We start from the raw sequence: 19,811 nt of genomic DNA, 5'->3' as shown, positions 1-19,811 counted from the left end.
CCGAGTGCTTCCTTGATCTTGCCAAAAAGTTCTTTTCAATCCACAAATCGCAAGCTAATGGTTAGCATGTCTAATAGAGTATCGGGTGTAATAGATCTGTAGTGTAGATGAGCAAATGTATAAAGTGGCTAACACATTATTTTTTTTAATCCTTAGTATCCACACATTGTGCTTCGTGGAATCTCTCAACCATTTACGTAGGCTTGCGGCCGAGTTCCAACTTGACGGCCAGTCTTAGACCTATCTACCTTACAAAAATTTAACTCTTTCAACGCAATCGGTCGAAAAATAACTTATTGCCTTTTTGGCTCTACTATCTGGGTTTCATCGGTTGAATCTGCTCGTGACACGGCCAGAGCAACATATGTTATCGGTCCCTTATCACCCCTCGTGTTTTTTCTCCGGGGGAAAAAAACCATTATGCCTCGTGACATACATGTTGCCATCTTAGACCCGATACGTGAACTGAGTGGCCGAAGAGCGTTCTACCCTCGACGAACGACAAATCGGGAGGCACAGTTGCCCACTCAACACTCATCACTTGCCCCCCACGGAAGATTCCCCGGGCAACCACCGGCGGCGTAGTGCTTGCCGGTCACATCAAGCATCGTCAACACACACGCCGAGTTGGATTCTCACTGACCCCGGACCCAACTGTAGAAGAGCGCGTGCTTATCTGACGGCGAGGCGGCGGGCGGCGGCTTCCCAATTCGCCTCGCATCCGCCGTCAGCTCGCCGCGGGACGGCCCGAGGGGCAGAACGGGGATGGAAAGGAAATGCCGTGGTGGAGCGCGAGGACGATGCGCGGGGCCCGCGCCCGGCCTCAATTATTTGTCCTCCGGGATTCCTTTTCCTCCGCCGGGGCTCGCCGCTCGCCCGCCGATGGCGCCACCCGCGCCCGTCCGCGTCCGGCGCCGCGCTCGCTTTTCCCCCGGTCCGCCCACGGGTTTTATTCGCGCCTGGACGATTCTGCCCCTCGTCCCCAACCCGGCGCGCGTTTCCCTTCTCCGGCGGCCTCCGCCGCGTCGCCGGTCGCCGCCGCGCAGGCGCCACGCGTGGCGTGGGGTCAGTAGTGGCCGTGCGGCTGCCGGGGGCGGGGCGGGGGCCCCGTGCGCCGGGCACGCGCGAGTCCTTATCTGCCAACGAAATGGTTGCCACTGTACTACACTGTACTCTACTCCCCGTTGGGTAAAAATAAGGCAATAGGCAAATGGTTTAGGGCTTGTTTGGATCCCAACTTTTTTCAAAAGTCCCTATCACATTAAAAGGAATCTTACTATTTTATAGTATTAAATAAAATCTGTTTATAAATGTTTTTTGACAGCTGAGAGCTTTTTCGCGAGACAAATCTAATGAGCCTAATTAATTCATAATTTGCTACAGTGATATTGCAGTAACCATTCGCTAATCATGGATTAAGATACCTCATTAGATTCGTCTCGCAGTTTAGCCCTAGGGTTCTGCAGTTAGTTTTATAATTAATATTTATTTAATACTTCTAAATACTAAAAAGTCTCTGGGACTTTTTTTAAGTCCCTATTCCAAAACACCCCTTAGCGGTCAAATGACAATCTTTCAGCGAAGCTGGAGAGGGAGTGAGGATGACACGATGTGGTTGAATTAAATGTTCTATATTACTTGATCCAGGTGGTTGCTTTTCGCAGTGAAACGCTGAAATTACTTTACTAATTACTAGGCCATGGCCGCTGCGTGTTTACCGATCTTGTTTTTTTTCTTTAGCTCACCAAGTTCTTCGTCCATCGTCCTCTCGTATAGTAGTATATTAGTTTGATCCATCTCGTTTTCCCCCGTTGTATATTAGTAGTCTACTGATACTCAGGGGCGACGCCACGTTTCATTCATCATGCTGCACATGCACCGGGGTCCGAATCAAACTACAATATCTCATTTATTTATTGAAGCTTTGCTTGAAAATTTTTGTGGCTAATGTATAAATGATGATGTCCGACATCAGGATCTTCTTTGATCTAGCCTCGCCCCTGCTGATACTTTGCTTTTTGCTATTGGAAAATGAAAGCTTTGCTTCCGTAGAAGCTGGGAGTAACAAAAAAAATAAGATCCTCTTTTTACATAAGAAAACGTATCAGATACTTTTATTAGCCAGATAAAATTGTATGCACGTTTTTAGTTCTGAGAAATAACTTTGGTGCATGGCAGCAGTGCGCTAATTTTTTTTGCAAACCTTTTATGAAGTGCTAAATTGTCATGGTGAGCCACTTATCCGAGGAACCTTACTTAAGATCCAACAATAAACTCAAGACAGGAACGTATAAAAAGGATCCAGCTGATGTGAAGTCCTCCGGGGCACAGAAAAAGAACACTTCGGCCATACACCATCTACGGCCACACATTAGGATGCCAAAACTAGTGATCTTTGTCTAAAAGCTAGGCATCAATACCGTAGGATTCGGTTTCCCACCTCCAATTCCGATGCTACTTATTCTTTTCTAATCAACATTTCCACCGTTTTTTTTTGTTTCTCGTCGCTCGTGTACGAACTACAACAAAATAGCAGTACGGGTAAGCTCGTGCTGCGCAGCGACGCTTATGCATGGGCCTTCACGAAACCCTCGATGCGAGCCTAGGACCCACCATACGGGTATGTTTTCGTCATTTTGCCCCTATTCTTTTTCCTCACGGACAGGACACCCCCCCCCCCCCCCCCCCGCGCCTTTGTAAATTGCGGGTGGATCGCATCTCGCAACTGGAATGTGCTCCGCCTGCGCGACGTGACGGGCGCGATCGCGATTTTTTTTGAAAGAGCAATCACGATTATGGCCCTGTTTGGTTCCTCCACTAGAGAGTACTAGACAATTTTGACCGCTAATTACGATGTTAAATAAAGTTAATTTACAAAATCAATTCTAGAACCCCTGCGTTAGGAACTTTAAAGAATATAATGAGGTCTTTGACCGCGTGATTAGAGGGTGGTTACTGTAGCATCACTGTAATCAATCATCGATTAATTACTGTCATTAGATTCGTCGTGAAAAGTTATACTCATCTCTTAAAAAATTTGCAAATAAATTTCATTTAGTACTCCATGCGAGATTCTTTTCTCGGCTTGTGTGCAATAGGAAGCACTAGTGAGAACCAAACAAGACCTATTCGTCGCCGGTTCTCAGTCTCATCAGCTGCTATTCAGCGGCTACCTCGGAAAAGACGGTAAAATAAAATAAAAATCCGGCCTTTTTACTTTTTCCCCAGCTATCCCGGAGCAACAGTTGGCTTGGTACCGTGCTGATTTGGTAAGATGGCAACAGTGATGTGACAGCTCCTCATTACCAAAACTAAGCTCAGCTAAAGGAATACGCGGTCACATTTTCGCGCAAGCTAAAACTGGAAAAAAATCTCATTTCCCAAAACTTTTCGAGAAATGCATATTGGAGGTTCCGCAAAATTCGTATGGAATCCTCGCGTGCGTTCCAAAGAGGACCTCATGCCGCCCCCGCCGTGTTTAATGACACCTGGCGACGACGCCTTGCACCATTTCGCCGTGTGCGCGTAGCAATACTCGGCAGAAAAGAAAAGGAAAAAACATAGTACAGTGCTAAACTGCTAAGGCTACATGGCTATCATCATTGAAAAATATAATACAGCAATCATACGAGTCCTTGGTCGGCCGGGGGATTAGAAAAGTACAGGTCCGGGAAGTGGTCCGTACGTCCATTTTTCTTCTTCTTTTTTTTTCTTCAATCACGTCTGTTTTCTGTGGGTACACGCCCCACGCAGGAGGAGGACAGGTCCTATCTGGGCGAGGCGCCTAGCGTTTACCGACCGTGGCATGTGAGGTTAGCCGAACCGTATGGTCAAAACAGTGGTTAATAAAGGGCGACGCGTCCGCTTCAGCTGCCCGATCAAATCTTGTACTGGCTTCGCGTACTTTATTTAAGCTCCGGGGAGGGTGGTGTCAAGAGATCGTTGGCTAGCGAGGAAAATAATTATGCGCGCAGCTGGGCTTGTTGCTACTCCAATCAAACCGTATTCTCTCGCTCTCTAATTTTTATAGAAAAAAATGCAAGCATACGAAGAATAATAAACGAAGGTATTATAATGATCTATTTCATGGTGATTTAATAAAAATTAATTTGGTACTGTGAAAATTTGTGTATTTTATTGCAAATTTGGTTAGGGTTAGTGAGGTTTGACTTATAACAGAAGGGGTATTCTAAACTGAGTCCACCCAAGGAAGGAAGCACACGGTCCTTTCCTTCTAGATCTACAATTCATTAATGCTTGTTCGAGCGTGACGGTGCCATCGAACACCACACTCTCCTCTCTGCAAAAGCCTAGTTGAAAAAAATATGTGGCACCGTCACGTGTTGCAAGATGCACTCTGTTACTAGCCTCTAGCCTACGATAAATTACGTTCACGTCGTCGTGTAAATTACGTGCAGTACGTACTTTTCGCTGTGTTGCAAGTGGCCCCCACTCGGCATCACCCCTTGCCCTCCCTGCACTTTCTTAATCGCCCTCTCCCTTCCCGAGCTCCTATATGGCTAATCAGCTGATCAGCCTCTCATGACGCCCTTGTTTACGTTTCTTCTAGGCGCCCGTGTATTCTAATCCCCCCGGCCCGGAGGTTATCCCAGCCACCACCCGCGGAAAAGCGTTGACGGGGCCGCCCGCCCATTGGCGACGAGGTAATCGTGACCCCCCGGGCCTCGGGCGCGGCCTCTGCGCGGCGTCCGGCGACGGAGATCCGGTGCAGTGCATTACTGCACGTGCAGTTACTGCTGCTGACGTGTGGGACCATGCGCCGTGGGGTTCACGTGTCAGCGGTAGCAACTGCACGTGCAGTTACTGCACCGGATCCTCGTCCGGAGCGTTCGGCTCCGGGCTCCCGCCCGGGCCGGCCGCGGCCTCGCCGCGGCGCCGTCGCTGTCGCAGTCGCGCACGTACACTACAAGAATTCCTGTAATACATGACGGTACAATTTAGTCACCAATCATTAAAAAACTGTCACCAAGTGGTTTCTGTGAAAGTTTTTAATTTAGTCATGTATTGAGAGTCACGGATTAATCTGCGTGACATCTACGTGAAACTGTCACCGATTAAAGCAATCCGTGACATCCATCGCCAGTCACAAATCGACTTTGGGCCCTGCTAAGTCCAACAGGGCCCAGATTTAGTGACCCCAAAAAAAGTCACGAATTGTGGAATTGTGGACACGTAGGATTTAAATCCGTCACCAATTAATTATCCATGTCATCACTTTGCTTGTTTACATGGCACGGCTGCCACGTTGGATGCTGATGTCATCACATATATTGATAATTTAATTCTATCACCAATCAATAATTTAATTCCGTCACCAATCAATAATTAAATTTCGTCACAAATTGATAATTACAAAAGAAGCAAATCTCCAGCAATGAAAATTCATGAACAATATAAACATAATGAAATTCCAATCCAGCAATTGATGGCATATAAAATGTTGCAATTCTAATACATCAGATCACATATAAATAGTTTGTACCCAATATTACATCACAGGAATGTATCAGCAATCCTTAGCATCAGGTTCCAGTATGACACTTAAGTTACTCACCAGAAACAGCAAAAGTATTGTAATCTATTTGACCATCAATAGAATGCAGCAACTGCAGCAGCAAAAGAAGTTGCGACATAGCCTAACATCCCATACCATGTAGCTTAATTTGGTCGAATCTGACTTAGCACAATCGCAAGTTTTGCATCCATTTCAGCTTGCTTCCTCTTCATCTCCTCCTGCTCCTTGATCCTAGTCTGTTCTGTTTCTTGCACTTTCTTTGACAACACAGCCATTTGCTCACGAAGCTCAGCATTGTCCCTCTTCTCTGCTTCTAGTTGAACCTCAATGTTTTGTACCTTGGATCTAGGACGTGCAGCCTGGATCCCCACATTTTGAAGGAACTGGTTCTTTTTAGTGTTCTCAGCCAGCACATCAGCTACAACCTCGGTCGCAGACTTTGGTTGTTCGCCCTCTACAAGTGTAGACTGCTTGTTTTCCATTTCAGTCTAGAATGCAAGAAACAGACACATTTGAAGATAATAAGACACACCTAAAAACAAGCATTTTAAGAGGATTATTTGAAACAATTCCTTACAATAGCAAGCTGTACAGCAGGAGTGTACCCTTCCTTTTTCTTGCTGTAGTGGCACTCCTTGAACAAATCCAGTGCATCTGGATCATGATCTTTGTACTTGTCTCCCTGAAAAAAATATCCATACCGAATAATATTACTTAATAAGAACACTTTGTAGTAGCACAAATTTGAAGAAACATCATTTACACTAGATCAGATTTCACATGTATATCCATGCAGCAAGAGTTAAAGGTCTACACAATTAAACAAACCAGTTCGTATTTGACATGTATATTCATACAGCAAGAATTAAAGGTCTACACAATTAAACAAACAAGTTGAGATTTGACATGTATATTCATGCAACAAGAATTAAATATCTACACAATTAAACAAATAGGTTGATCACAGGATCAGACATTAAGGAATTGGAAACAGTATTTTCTAGAACCAAAAGTAACTAGCAGAATCATCTATTTTGTCAAATCAGTACAATAGCTAAGCAATTTGCACAATATTGAGGGGACACTTATGGCTGCACATAGACGTGTAAAAACATTGCTCCATGTGTAGCATTAAGTAATTAGAAACACCATTTCCAAAAGTACAAGGAAACACACAGAATTATATATGTTCAAGATTTGGGCAGCATGTACCCCTAATAGAACAAAGATTACAGAGAGCAAGATAATAGCAACTTAAAGCATTCAGATTACAGTAAACAGCACAGGTTACAAAAGATTTCTCACAGCAGAATTGTCTATTTGTCTAACCAATACTACAGCAACTAAGCAATCAGCACAATACTAAGACAGCTCTTATGGCCGCACATAGGCACGTGTAACTTACCAAATTTTCTACGTGAACCATGTAGCTGCGGGAGCCAGTTGTTTGATGGAACTTGACATTGGCTCAGTTATCTTTCATCCTTCGACAAGTGTTCTACATCAAGAACATAAAAAACATGCAATGCACGTGTCATAGTACCATCCACAATGCATTAGTTTATTTTGTAGGAAGAAGCATACCATCTTTTCTGGAGTTTTCCATAATTCCACAAGGTCATTCCACTGTTCATCATTTAGTGATTTGACTGGAGATGTTTTGCTCACCAAATGTAGTGGAAAAGGATCAAAATACTTTTTCTTCAGCCTATATTGTTGTTGGCGAATGGCTTTCTTCATCATTTGCATGCAAGCATTATGAACTGGTGCTTCGCTTGTTTTGATATCAAACTTTGCCTATTCAAATGAGAGAATAAGTGAGAAAATACATAGCATGATTGATATTGGAGGGGAACGGCTGGAATAATATACTTACACTAAGCCTTCCTTCAAACATAGTCAATATCTCAGGTTTTTTCTTGTAATCCTTCCAGTGCTTAAGCACAGGCAAATGGTTCCTCACTGCAAATGTTGCATTCAGTTGCAAACTTTGCAGCAACAAGAGGCACAACAGGTCTTATCCTCCCTTCTTGAATAATTACTGGCAGTTTGCCACGCCGACTTCGGTTTATCCTTTGGAGACCATGTCCCATATTAACCCCTCTTTCTCGTCTCTCTTGCAATCCTAGATGTATATGCACAAAACAAACAACCAGTTAGGTGTAGCAAACATGGATCAAAGATGAACATGCAATCACCAATTAATTTTATTAGTTAAAATGGTTTGACATAGGAAAAACTAGAACTCCAGTGGTTTTGTGATATAGATAGTAATTTTTATCTCATATATCAACACATTTCCTTGGGGGAATAATGCAAATTAATATTAGTTGTACTTCAGAACCAGCAATAACATTCCAGCAACAAGATGACCATCACATGATATTCTCCTAATTAATGTACTTAATGCCCACATAGTGAGGAAATAGCACTTCGTAGCATTCACACATGGTTAAAAAGAGCACGTAGCAGCATCAACTTTCAAAGAGGAGGCAGCAGTATGCAAATGCTTTCATGTTCAGAAAAATACAGCAGCAACAGCAGTGTTCACTTTCACCACCAATAGTATTTCAGCATACAAACAGGAATAAACTTATCACCTTCACCTCCAATACTGATGCCTCCTCTAGGCTCTGTAATGCCTTCACCTCCATTGGTTGTGCAGCCATCAGAAAGGACAATGCCATCATCTGAAAAAGGCAACTAGTAAGAATGCATTTAAAAATATGGGCGTTGACATCAGGCTGTGCTATGGCATCACCTCCAACTTCCTGAACTTGGTTGACATGAGACGGCGATGGGTCTGGGAAACATATGTCACTTGGTGCAAGATTTGCCTCAGGCTGGGCAATGCTTTTCTTTGACCTTGTAACTCTAGTAGTTTCTTGTTCTGGATAAATTCTCTTAGACCTGCGCTTGATTCCACCAGGCCCACCGGGCGGCATGGCAGGTCTTCTATCAGATCCCTTTAAGCCCTTTAGGAAATAGAAGCATGAATTAATTAGTTAAAGCGGGCAGATATATTTCAAAAGCAAAAAAAGTTCATTTAGTCCGAATAAGATGGAAGAGTAAGCACCTTAGCACTGTCATCAATCATATCTCCTTCACTATCATCATCATGTGAAGGATCATAGTCAGATTCAGAGTCTTCTCTATTTCTATTATTATCAGTTTCCTTCTCATGAGAAATGGAACAAATGTTTGCAAGCATGCTTTTCAAACCAGGAATTCCAAGTTGTTCCAGCCTTGAACTATTCTGCATACAGCGTCTAAGGCGTTGCTCTTCGTATGGATGCAGTGGCTTTTCTACGATGAGAGAAAACATGAACATATTGTTACTCAGGAGAAGGATTTATTTCTACGATGAGAGAAAACATGAACTACCATAGGGGGGCTTTGTTGACTGCTGATGTATCAGGGGAAGGGGATCAAATCAGATATGCAACGAAAGTTGTTGGGCAACCTACCACACGGCCAGCCCTACCGCGCGCCGCTCCTCACCCTGCGCCGCGCCACCATCTCTCCCGAACCCACGCTGTCCTCGCCGCCCAGCCCCGTGCTCGCCCTGTGCTGTTCTCGCCGCCGCCCTGTGCCCCTGCCCTACCCCCGCACTGGTAGGGCATCCCGCGGCGGCGGCCGGCGACCCTAGCGCAGCAGAGCGGCGAGCCTACTCCCTTCCCAGCAGAGCAGCGCGTCGAGCCCGCCGAGCCCCCCTGTCCCGTTCTCCCAGGTGCCCTGCCCCCCTTCTCCTAGGATGTGAGATGAGTTATGGTATGTACCAACAATCTGGCGTTCTTGTGGCTTCTTTGCTCCAACCTTCGGTGGCATCTTATGAAGTTCTTCAGGCTGGCACTGGTAGAAGATGAGGCAGAGAGCCACCGACGTGCTAGGATGCGAGAGGATGGGGGAGATGTGGCCGATGGATGGAGATGAGATGGAGAGATGTCGCTCGTGGGTGGCGGCGGACTATGGACGGGATGGGGATCTGGGGAAATGGCGTCGGCGGCTGACCTAGGGATTTTTGGCTCTTGATATTTGGCGTGGGAGGGAGGAGCAAACACATAACTACTATTTTGCCCTTCAGGTGGTGGGCGCCGGTAGGCATGCTATATTGTTATTCTGATTAAGATCAATGGGCAGCAACGTAAACTCATTAGAAGGCTCATTTTCAGCTGGCGGGCAAGTGCGGCCAATTGTTTTTCAGCTCGCGCCCAAGCGCTTTTTTTTTTTTCAGTCCGCGCGTCTTGGGCTGGGCTTTAGCACTTAAGAAGGTTTAGGAAAATACATTGCACAGGGATACTATAATTAAATTTTTGGTACAATATTAATTTTGAAAATGACCTAAGTCAATTATGGTTACATAAGAGATTTTATTTTTTTTACCTCAAGTTTTCCGAATTATGTATTATGCCTACGTAACGCTTGGTTAAAATTTCTCATCACTAAACCAATTTCACTTTGGTGTTTTTTACATTTTCATGCACAATACAAAACCACACTTAGCATATAAATTTTACAATTTAGTATTTGCTTATTGGCCAAGATATATCCCAGTAGCACCCTCAAAAAAGTTTGGACAAGAATCTCAACACGTTGTTGGTGTTTCTTTCAAATGTCTTCCGCTCGTAGTGTGGAAGTCCTATGAAGTGAGTCTCATCGTCCAAGTTTCAACGTGATCGATAGTTCACTCTATCCTTTTCATGTTGGGGGCTTGAGGTTACCTTCGTACGACATGTTTATTGATCTAGATAACTTATTTGTAATTTTTTGTCAACACTACAATATTTTAGGAATTTAATTGCAGTTTGATGATTTAATGTAGAAATAAATTAATAATATATAAACAACCTCGAAAATTCAAGATATTTGGTGGAGGGCCAACATATGTCCCAGTAGCACCCTCAAAAAAGTTTGGACAAGAATCTCAACAAGTTGCCAGTGTTTCTTTCAAATGTCTTCCGCTCGTAGTGTGGAAGTCCTGTGAAGTGAGTCTCATCGCCCAAGTTTCAATGTAATCGATAGTTCACGGCTTGAGTTATCTCCGTACGACTTGTTTATTGATCTAGATAGCTTATTTGCTATTTTTTAGATAAATGTAAAAAATTTGGGCAGCATGTACCCCTAACACTACAATATTTGGGTAAATGTAAAATTTTGGGCAGCATGTACCCTAACAGAACAAAGATTACACACAGTATAATAGCAAATCAACAGCAAGCATCCAGATTACATATAAATAGGAAGCATCAATATTTAAATTGGTTCATGGACCATCATATGTCAACAAGCATACAGATTACACAAAAATAGCAAGCATCCAGATTTGAAATGGTTCATGCGCCATCATAGGTCAACAGCAAGCATCCTCACAAGTTCATGCATCCTCGCAGGTTACAAAAGATTGATTGAATAAAATAGCATTCACTTTTTGCCTTCTTTGTCATATCACATTTTAGCTGCAACGACATCCACCACCATCTGCAGCTTCCTGAAAAGGTAGCACTAAAAATTCAGCACCAAAAACTAGATGGAAAATACATAAATAGAAGAAACAGTAATGGTTTCACCTTGCCATAACAAGTCCAGGGCTATTCATCATCACTGTCTACCTCATTTATGGCACCTCCTTCACCTTCATCGCAGTACTCTAAAATTGTGTCATCTTCCACATCTTCACCATCACTCTCTTGCAATTCTATGTTTTTTTCTTTTCTCAAATTAAGGTACTTCTGATTAAGGCATCTACTACATGGACACAATATTTCATCATCCTCTCTGAATTTCCCTTGAATGAAGCCCATAAATTCTTTGACACCATTGATGTATTCACGGGAAAATAATCTACCATTCACCCAACTTCTATCCATCTAATCAAGCATAAAAAAACCAAAGCAACAAGTCTGCATGCACTAAAAAACTAGATTCAACAAAGTCAAGAAAAAAAAATACAAAGGCGTACCTTGGGCAGTTCCACGCAGGGGCCGAGAGGGTGCAAAGTGGAACGGGAGAACAGAGAGGGCCACGGCGTCGGTCCTAGCCACCTGGGTGGTGGGCTGGTGGCCGCCGCCGCCGGACACAAGCCGGAGCAACAGTGTGGAGGGGAGGCGCTGGCAGGGATCAAGCGGAGCCGCGGAGGAAGGGCTGAGCGCTTCGGCTGCTGGTCCCTGGGGCGCCGGTCGGCGGAGAAGCAAGAGGCCGGTCACCGGAGAAGCAGGAACGGGCGGACAGCGGTACGGCGCTGGGGCGCAGGGGTCGGCGAATCGGGGCGAGGGCGACGGCGCTGGGGCTGCCGGCACCGCGGGCCGCTGCCCTTGTTCGATGCCGGCGGGGGCGACCACCTCCGGCTGGATTTGCCAGCGGCGGCAACTTGAAGGCGGCGCGAAGCGGACGCAAGGGCTGGGGGATTTCGGTGGATTGAAGATTCTCGCCCTCTTCGATCTATTTCATCCCCGGGTATGGAACTAAGTACAAGAACAAAACTACCGTGACCTATTCTTAACTCAGTCCATAGCTCAATGGTAAGAAAAAGCTCTATCCTAACAAAGGTCTGGGGTTCGATTCCTTATATATGGGACATTATTTTTTAAATTTTGGATCAACCTCTGCTTATGATTGATGAGCTGGCATTAGTTCCGTGACACATAAGCAACAAATGCTTATTATACAAAAAATTAAATAAGTTTTTTTTCATTGCCTACACCATGACAATTTTTTTTTCCTGTCACCATAATACCATGTAACCTGGATTAAGGCCTTAGTTCCGTGACACATAAGCAACAAATGCTTATTATACAAAAAAATAAATAAGTTTTTTTCATTGCCTACAACATGACAAATTTTTTTCCCTGTCACCATAATACCATGTAGCCTGGATTAATCCGTGACATTTATTAGTGACTGTTTATGCACGACTGTCATGACCAAATGGGCTGGATATCCAGTCCTACCAAACCATGATGGAAAAACTATAAATGTCACGGATAATACTATATTAGTGACTGTTTCTAAATATGTCACGGGGAATCTGTCATGGATTACACGATTTCTTGTAGTGGTACGCCGGCGGGCGGCGGCCGCCCGGCCGTTCCTTTGGCCAGTGCCCCCACGTGAGCCCACCTGCACACCCGTGCCCGTCTCCGCTCGTACGCTGCGCGCCCACGTACGACGTACCGGCCGGCTACGGGCTACCCCTCCCCCTCGCCGCCGTCGTCATCGCGGCGCAGCCGTCGTTCTAGCCTGCGGACAGCGTACGCGCCACGTGTACGAACGGCCGTGCTCCTGGCCCTGGGGCCCGACGACCTGGCCTTTTGGGAACAAGATAACCATGGGGTGGGTTGAGATGGAGACGGGTGCGAGCGTGCCACTAGTAGACGTAGCCTTCGTCCGGAAGACTACGCGAGGATTTGGATTTCGATCTCATCGCATCAGATGGTACGGTAGTTGGGTATGAAATACGTCTGGGTTTGTCGAGCAGCCAACCGGTTCTACACCTTCACACACGAACCACACCCACGGCGCGGGTTCGAGCCGGCTCGAGATCGGCTGGGGAACATATTTGGGCTTGGGCACACGAGTTGTTGTCGATCACCACCTTTAAAAAATTCATTTTTTGTAAAAAGGATGAGGGACTTTCCAATTTTCTGCTCCACCGAGAGGTAGCGAAAGAGCAGTTTTGGTGGCATCCGGGTGTGGGGTCCGGACAGGATTCTAGAACGCCGCCGTTCCCCGTCCGGCCGGTGCGAGGATTCCTACCAATCATGGCGCGTCCGCGGCCGCGAGCCGGCGGCGGGCCAGCACGAACATTTTCCTAATTTTCTCCCGCTGCACGTACGCCGACGATCGCCGGCCGTATCTCCCGCCGCATATCGCCGGGCGACATGTACGGCCACGTGGCTCCCGTCGACGGGACGGGTGGTCGTTTCCCCTGAGCACTCGTTGCCGAATGCCGATCGCGTCACGACGGGTGGTGGCGGCGGAGTTGCAGCAGCAGGGGAGGCGCCGCCACGAGGCATATGCCGTGCGCGTCGCCGTCTCCCTGCACGCCGTAGCCTCGCCTCGCGCCGCCCGCCCGCGCCGCGCGTGACGTGACGTGACGCCAGCCTGCGCGCGCGAACGACGGAAATTGCACAGCGGCACTCCTCCGGCACTGGGCCGTTCCGGACCGGCGACGTCACCCGCGGTGAACCCAAGCCGGGCCGTGCCCCGCGACGTCGATCGGCGCGGCGGCGGCGTCGGGACAAGGATGGCGACGGACGGCGAGCGACCGGCCGGCGCCGGGAGGGGCGCGCCCCGGCACTGCACGCAATCATCTCGTCCGTGCGACGCGAGGCTATGCCGCGAGCCACATGCGCGCCGCGGCGGGTACGGGCTGGAGCTGGCCGCCTGTCCCAAGGGCAATCATACCGGCGCCGTACGCCCTCTGCGTGCGCTGTGCAACCTGTGACGAAACCGCCAAATTAAAACTCTAATTAAGCGTAATAGCCGTCATTTGAACACATCGGGTTCATTAGCTTAACGGTTTAATTTGACGATAATTTCTCAACACACGTCCCGATCGAAACATCACCGATAGTCCCACGCGAAGGTGGACGCAGATAGCACAAGCACGACACGTATTTGAAAATACAACAAATATACCTAATACTTACCTTGAGTTTTACAAACCAAGTGTGAATAAATACAAAATTTACAAACTTTGATTTTCTGAAATCCGGGTTCAACTCAAGGAAAGAGGGCCTACATCTAACAAAAGGGTGTCCTAGGGAGATTCCTATCTAAACGTCTGGCTTCACAACCTCCCATCCCTCTGCATCTCGGCGGATGAACTTGGCGCAGCAGGGACAGAAGTCTACGTCTGCGTGTCCTGAAATAATTGTGGCAACAAACCCTGAGTATACTAATACTCAGCAAGGCTTACCCGACCAGTAGGCATAACTTAGCCCACATAGCTATACAGGCAAGGCTTTTGTCTGGTGGTTATTTTGCAGAAAACTGCGACTAAAGTTATTCCTTACTTTTATTATTTTAGCTCCAATTTCTATATAATCTAACATAGTCTAATATTTGCATAACCAAATCTAGAGCAAACATAATGTAACAACAAATGATATATCAAAGTTCATCAATATGAGTATAACCGTTTTTCTCCACAACAACACTACGCTGCGACGCAGTGACCAAGGTGCTCATATCCGAGAGCGATTGACGCCGAATCGATTCGATTTAACCTTGCAAGGTGGACCTAACCAACACGGCACGCATATGCCCCGTCGGACTATACGAGCCAACAATTCCCCTCCCCGCCTTGAACTACAGGAACCAGCCCAACGACATATGGTCAGCCGAGCTCAACGTGAGACCACCAAAAGTAAACATATGCATCCCAATTCTCCGCGACTACTCGACTCGCCCTAGGAGTTGGGTGCGGGTTCCTGTACTTTCGAAGCAAGGCAGTACTCGGCTTACCGGTTTCGACTACCTCCTACTCCCGGCATGCGGTTAGTACAGTTCAAACATGATCAGCAGGGCCAACAACGGCTCGGTCCTTAATTGACACAGGCGGAACTACACCTCTCCCGACCGGTCTCAGATTCTATTCTTTCTTCCATCCCAAGACTATCATTCATCTTTAGTAACTCATATCTGGAACGTAATCCATCCAATATCTCGCGAGTAACCCAGAATTACTCGACTTCTACCGAACCCTATCTAGCATAGCATTTCTATCGTCCTATACATACTAGAATGACTCAGGGGAATCTAGGGTTCATGCAACTAGGGTTTCAAACAACTCCTAAACATAATGCACAATAAATAAATACATAACTAGGTGTCATAATTTAAAATTAATAGGATGTGCACCGGGGCTTGCCTTGCGCCTGTTGCTCAACATTAGGATCAACCGGGCCTTGGGCCGGGTGCTCACACCTCTCCTCCTGGGCTTGCGTCGTCTGCTCTTGTGGTGCCGCGATCACCTCAAAGACGGCGCCCTCAGCTGCGGATGCTACACGTATGCATATGAAATAAATGAGTGCAGCTCTATGATGTAACTAATTTACTTTAACTGGAAAACCCTGCGGACTGTCTGCGCCCAAGTGGCGGACCGTCCGCCGTACTATTCGACCGACCCTCCAGAGACAACAACGTCTCTGGAACAACTTCGAATTCTACCTGCGGACTGTCCGGCCCCTCTTGGCGGACCGTTCGCAGTTCACGTGGCCAATCCACCAGAGACGGCAACGTCTCTGGACAAAGTCCTAGACACTACTGCGGACTGTCCGCGCCCAAGTGGCGGACCGTCCGCGGTTCAATTCTGCGAACACCACCAGAGACATCGTCTCTGGGACAAATTAAAGCTTCAACGGCGGACCGTCCGCTCCCCTATAGCGGACTGTCCGCAGTAAATTTTCCTAAACTAACAGAGGCAACATCGTCTCTGGACAAAACCTAACTTGGCCTGCGGACTGTCCGGCCCCCCTGGGCGGACCGTCCGCGACTCCTATCTTTGACACCGCACACTAGGCAGCAGCGAGCGCGGCGACGGCGGCGGCGGTCGCTCACTGACGCCGACGGCACTCAATGGAAGGGAAAAAGATCGGGAAGCACGAGGAACTCACCAGGAACCCATTCCCACGGTCGGTTCGAGCGGAGGACGACCGGAGAGGCGGATCAGCGGTGGAATCAAGCTTCAAGCACCTCCAATGGCGTCCGGTGGTGGTTGAGACGATTTCGGCCGGGGAGGAGTGGGGCTAGGGGTCGGAGAAGGTGGAGGAGGTGCCAAGGAAGGTTCCCGCGCGAGGAAACGAGGTTTGGTGGCCGGAGGAGGGAGATCGACGGGGAGGGGACGACGATGGCGCGGGAGCTCGAGCTCCGCTCAGCTCTGGACGAAATGAGGAGGAAGAGAAAAATAACAAGTGGGTCCCACACCCATCCAGATAAATATCTGAGCGATGCCTGGCGGACTGTCCGCCGTCCCCTCGCGGAGTGTTCGCGAGGCGGGTGTTACACAACCTGACCATCTTTTCCCCCGTTTGGGAGGCGAGATGCAGCCCTGGGTCCGGTCCGGCCGGTCCGGCCGGCCGGCCGGCCTTTGAACGGCGACTTGGAGGACGCCGCCTACCGCCGTGCGGGTCTACGCTGCGGCCGCCTACAGGGAACTCGATCGCGCAACTGGCCCGGTATTTCCGCGCAACTTGCGCCTGCGCGATCCAAATAGTGTCGCGTTGATAAGAGCCAAGACCAGACCACGGAACACGGCGGATCGCCATGCCTGGAGCTCTAGGCCGCCTCTAGGGCGCTCAGCTAGCAGAAGCAAATCGACCAACCTTTTGCGCGAGATCGAACAAGGCGCGTACGTCTCGAGATACGGATACGATCCGCCGGACCGCCGGGGCCCCCACAACTAACCATCGGCGCCCGCCAACAGACTGCAGAGCAGCGGTACTGTACCAGCAGAGCAGTGGTACTCGGGGGCAGCTGGCTGGCCGCGCCGCCCGCCGTCCATGTTAGGTTTGAGCTGGTCGGGATCCAGCCGGATCCCTCGTACCAGCGCGTAGGCCGGGCCGCCGGAGCCCATCCATCGCGCCGTCCCGTCCGTCCATGGCGGCCTCGTCGCCAACGGCAGAGGAGTACATCCTCACATGCGCCTGGAATCGGGGTAGCTCAGCCTGAGGCTGAGGCCTGAGCTGACCATGGTCCAGTAGTGTCCAGCGGTTGCTGTTAGAGAAAACAAATTAGACCAAGTATAATAATGGATTTATAGCCAAGCTAGTCAGTAATTTTGATGATGTGGAGGGGAGAACAAAGGAGAGAGAAGAGAGCTTAGCTCCAAGTTAAACACCAAGCTGAGCACGGATGCATAGGCAATAGTGGGTCCTAATAGAGATCTTTGTGAGAAGAAGAGAAAAAAGAATGAAACCATATAATAATAAAAATATTTGGAGCCAAATAAGAGTCTAATTATTGTATAATTTGGCTCTTGTTTCTTAGCTATAGAGTCAAGAGGCAAGCTCTCTTCTCTCTCCTCCCTTCTCCCCTCTACGTCATTAAAATTGCTGACTAGCTTGGCTATAAGTCCATTATTATACCTGCTCTGAGCCAAACACTTGACTCAGTTGTGTTATTAGCCAGGCTCTTAGGAGCCCCCTCGAACCGATGCGGCCGCGAGCACGCGTCCGGCGTGTCCGCCGCGTGTGTGCGCGCGTTTCCGCTTGACATGTGTCTAGGTGAGCTTGTGCGAGCCTAACCCACGCTCTGAATCTGTCACCAACGCGTCTATGGGTTGCTCGTTCGAGTCTTACAGTAAACAAACAGAGGGGGGATCAGGGCACCACAGCAAACTTTGGAAGTTGAGGCGATTGCCATGTTCAGACTCTGAAGTCACCTGTGGAGGAGTGTTACTCCTTACCTACCTATCAATCTGGTGATCACTGCTCGTACATACTGTCTCGAAGACTGATTGAAAAGCGCACATAGGGAGAGTGTTGCCCACTTATCCTTGCAGAAATTAGATGGACAGTGGGCGTGCTTGGTTGCCCGACATCGACTGCCACGTCTCACCTTTGGCCTGCAACCAGGCAGGCCCAGTGTCCTAATTTTGGCAAGGACGCTGGCAATACTCGCCGAGGCTAATTGTTTGTGCCTATGGTTCCCGAGTTAGCCCGCAGTTCAGGGTCATTTAGGGCGTCCGCAACAAGATGTTTTGAGCCAGCGACGTCGCCAGCTGAGGTCCGACATGGAAGCAAAAAGTAGGAGAGAGAGGACTCGATAGCAACGAAGAAATCGCCGATCGATTTGCGTCTGTCTGAGGCTGAAAGCGGGCCCAAACAATTTCATAACACGCGCTCGTCATCTCTCTCCGCCACGCGTGCTGGCGTAGTCGCCGGCTCCACTAGGGACGCCCTTAGAATCAGATTCAGGTACGGGGCCAGCTGGAACGCCATGGACTATTGAACTGAAATAAATTCTTTCACTCTCTGATGAAGCAAGACTGACGGTGCATGATCGTATCGTAGCACAGGTTATTAAAAATGACGTGTCTGCGATAACTGAATGCAAAGCTGAAACATGTTCTCTGTCTCGGGAGCCTCCAATCCGTTGATCTGCAGGCAATAACTAGACAGCAACTCCAGTGGCGGAGCTAGAAACGAACCGTAGGGGGGCTATTTTGCCTAACTTATGCAAAGTGTATATACATACATATGGTTAATAATATTTTAGTCACATTCAACAAAATACAAGTGACCATGGAGGCTATCACCTTATCACACAAGCCATCAACAAAATAAAATAACCCATAGAACTAACATAGGTTAAAATTCCACTCTCCTTTCCTTCAGAGCTCGGAACTCGGAAATTATATCGTTGTAACTGTAGTGCTCAAGAATTTCTCCTTCTATTTTTACTAGCAAGCTATTGGAAAGAAATTCGTCTTCCATCTTATTGCGCAGCCTTGTTTTGATGATCTTCAAGGTTGAAAAAGCACGCTCAGCGTTTGCTTTTGAAACTGGTAGAGTGAGAAGCAACCGAAGCAATCTATCAACCAAGTTAAAAGTCCCAGCACGCCTTGAGGCAACAAGATGTTGACAAAGGTCTGCTATTGTTGCAATGTTTTTCAGATCGTCACTGTTAGAAGCATCAATAACAAAATGTCTCAACTGGTTCTCTAATCCAACCCGTTCTTGCTTGTTAAAATCTGCTGGACAGTACTTTTCAACCATTCTGCAGATCTCACTAGCTTGGAAAGATGCAAATCCATTCTTCGGCACCAATGTAGCACTAATGGACAAAAGACCCAACACCTTCTCATTGAATTTCAGATTTAGTTCTGTCAACTGAGTGTCAATTGTGGCCCGAAATATCTCAACACGAAAATAGCGTTCTTTGGTAAAATGATCAGGCTGACGATGAGCTCAGCCACCACCCATAATATATGTTTGTTCCATGTCTGGTATATCAATTTCATGGGTCACACAGAAGTCAACAACCTTGCAAAAAAATAGTTCCCAGCCATCATCTGATCTCATTTCCTCTAAAAGAAATTTGGTGGATTGCACAAGCTGGATGGCATTTACTATGTCCTGTCTTTTCTTCTGTAAAGCCTGACCAAGTTGTTCAGTGATCTCCAATATTTCTCTCATCATACATAAGATAAATACAAACTCGAAAGATGTATCTCCATCGGCACGATATGTACCAGGTGATGAATCAGCAGCTAATTTTTATAAAACTGAACTTACAGGATTGAACATATCCATAAGACTAGAAATAGAACATA

At 47.4% G+C, this 19,811-nt stretch overlaps 1 long non-coding RNA gene and 1 pseudogene across 2 annotated transcripts; both read right to left on the bottom strand.

Annotated features, from left to right (window-relative positions):
• Positions 1-5,402: 5,402 nt before the first annotated feature.
• On the bottom strand, positions 5,403-9,614 carry LOC120679633 (annotated as a pseudogene).
• Positions 9,615-10,743: 1,129 nt separating this feature from the next.
• Positions 10,744-11,981, bottom strand: LOC120677308. 2 transcript variants are annotated; one of them, XR_005676260.1, is made up of 3 exons: positions 11,496-11,981; positions 11,104-11,403; positions 10,744-11,024 (listed from the first exon to the last, which is right to left on the bottom strand). It is a non-coding gene; the product is annotated as an uncharacterized LOC120677308 (long non-coding RNA). The 2 variants fall into 2 exon arrangements; XR_005676259.1 differs by having other exon boundaries at positions 11,104-11,981.
• Positions 11,982-19,811: the final 7,830 nt, after the last annotated feature.

Source organism: Panicum virgatum, chromosome 6N, assembly GCF_016808335.1.
Source record: "Panicum virgatum strain AP13 chromosome 6N, P.virgatum_v5, whole genome shotgun sequence".
Lineage (NCBI taxonomy): Eukaryota > Viridiplantae > Streptophyta > Magnoliopsida > Poales > Poaceae > Panicum > Panicum virgatum.
Note: the sequence above shows the minus strand (reverse complement) of the source record. Positions and strands in the feature narration are given on the sequence as shown.